The sequence below is a fragment of the Thermobia domestica genome, chromosome 2, assembly GCF_964235325.1.
Source record: "Thermobia domestica chromosome 2, izTheDome1.hap1.1, whole genome shotgun sequence".
Classification (NCBI taxonomy): domain Eukaryota; kingdom Metazoa; phylum Arthropoda; class Insecta; order Zygentoma; family Lepismatidae; genus Thermobia; species Thermobia domestica.
In genome coordinates this window covers 276,047,286-276,050,020 of record NC_137455.1, presented here as the reverse complement: position 1 = coordinate 276,050,020, position 2,735 = coordinate 276,047,286, and positions in this window count along the sequence as shown.

Genomic DNA, 2,735 nt, shown 5'->3' with positions numbered 1-2,735 from the left:
TTTCGTTAATTAAAATTCAATAAAATTAGCCATTAATGGTAACCATAGAATCATTTTCTTTATCAAATAAGTTGAATAGGCTATTGTTACGTAAAAATGACCTGTTATATAATGTTAAGATCAGCTTAACCAGTATATGTAGCTCCCCCAATATTCGTGTTTAAATATCATGTGTCACCTATGTACAGAGTGTTTCAAAACAACACCGACAACGTTTGGGAGGTGATTCCTGACACCAAGATAAGACACAAAAGTATAGACCAACCTGGGTGCACAAATGCTTCCTTTCGGAGTTATAGGCTAACGAAAATATGAAAAAAATAAAGTTCAAAGGTCCATAGATCCAGAACTATGGAACCTATCTTCGTCGAGTCAATACTTTAATTAGGAACTAATATGTGCGCTATCCAAAAATACATGTTTCAGAATCCTAAGGCACTCACGCAACAATTTTTATAGAAGCAGTTTGACTACTCACATATACTTTGAAGTAGTCACCTCTATATAGATTGTTGCGGAAATACTGCAAGATTTCGAAACATGGATATTTGGATGGGGCACATACTAGTTCCTAATTAAAGTCTTGAACCGACTACGGCAGTTCCCACAGTATGGAAGCTATTGACCTTTAAAGTTCATTTTTTCACGTTTTCGGCAGTCTATAACTCAGAAAGGATGCATTTGTGCAGCCTTGGTCTATACTTTTTGTCTTATCTTCGTATCAGGAATCATTTCTCAAACGTTGTCGGTGTTGTTTAGAAACACCCTATACCATATATATATATATACAGTTGGAAAAGGTTCATCATTGTCATTTCTGCAGTCTGTTGTTCCCCTGATAATGACAGTCCGTAGAGGAGTAGCGTTTCCAAATTAACCTAAAGTTTAAAAGGAAAACTTCCTTACTTTACGCCAGCGTTTCCCAACCGGGGTGATGCGAATGGGCCGCTGGTGTGCCGCGAGGAAATTGAAACAAAATTATTAATTCTATAGCAACCAAATTGCAAGACAAGAAAAATGTAAATGAAAATATAAAAAATTGTAAATTTTATATTTGTATTTCACATTACTATGAATACCTACAATGGAAAAAAATACTGTAATTGTAATATATTATTGTACCTTCATTACTGTGTAGCTGCTAAAGCTGTGTAGCTAATAAAAAAATATTTCTTGTCATTGTTATGACCATTATTGTTTCTTTGTTGTTGCAGACTATTTCGTAACTTGAAATTTTAAAATATCATTCAATCCTTTCGACAAAGTAAACATGCATACAAATTACCTACATTTGTGTTTTAGAAGTGCAATAGATTTGTTTGTTCGTTCGTTATTTAGTGGCGTTCCTTCTTAGTAAAATATTGGATAAAGTTTTCGAAAAAAAAAATATTTTTAGAAGTCTGAGTCCTATATTTGATTGCAATTGTTTTCTGGTTTTAAATTAGAATAAAAAATAAGCATAATGATTTACCACGGGGAAAAACCGTGATTGAGCTTTCTTTTCTGTGAGGAGGAGATCAGTAATCACAGAAAAAAAATCACGATATTTTATATATAGACCTACAAATTATAATATCTATGAGTGTGCCGCGAGAATTCAAGTTACACCCGTAGTGTGCCGCAAGTTGAAAAAGGTTGGGTAATGCTGCTTTACGCGTACAGTCTATGATTAAGTGGTAGGTGAGACAGTTTTTAGTTGGGAATGCATAGTTAGCATATCGGCTCCCAGGGACGTACGGAGGAATTTATTTCGGGAAGGGTCTAAAGCGTTTCCGGGGGGGGGGGGGTTCAAATACAAGTTGAGCCTAAATTATATGAAAATTTCTAAATGTGCCCCTAAAAGTAGACTACATTTACAAAAAAGTCGGGATTTCGGGCGGGGTCCGGACCCCAGAACCCTCCCCCTGCGTACGCCCCTGTCGGCTCCTTAAGTTGCTCACAATGCACGGTCAACATCGAAAATTCTGTCCTTCTCCCCAACGCAAATCGAACCAGGAACCATGTGAACAAACATTCAGTTACTCCCGGCGAAAATATGGTTGCAATGTATTATCTTCATTTACTCTGATAATAGGAAAAAGTATCAAAGCATCCTCGGAGAACATAACCTTGTTTAGAAATTTGTGTGCAATAATAATAATAATAATAATAATAATAATAATAATAATAATAATAATAATAATAATAATAATAATAATAATAATAATAATAATCTAGAAATAAATAATTATAGCCCCAATGTGGGACTTTAATTCAAGGCAATAGAAGTCTACAATTCTGCTCATTTGTTTTGATATATATATATATATATATAGTATTGTGTTTATTTTTAAAGGCAAAATCGAGTGAGGGCAATGCCTGTTGTATTGCTATTATCCAAGTGGTTATTACATCCACAAAGAGGAAGAACAATTGGAAACAGAAACCAACGTCTGAAGGTTATTACTCTGTAGTCTGGAAAAGCTGTCATCCACAATACAAATGATGATTCCATTTATCATTCACAACAATAGAAAACATTTAATTGCTTCTTCCTCTTGAGGGACAACTGCCGGGAGGATGTGGATGGTGCTTTATAATACAGTGGCAATAATTCCCAAGAGGTCTTCACACCCAAACATCACTGATTTCTTATCTTGATGGTAGCAAGAAGCAAAATCTTACTCCTTCCAGACCGTATATATCGTTATGTTTACAATATGAAATTCACATCTCTTCACAAAAAAAGCTATGTG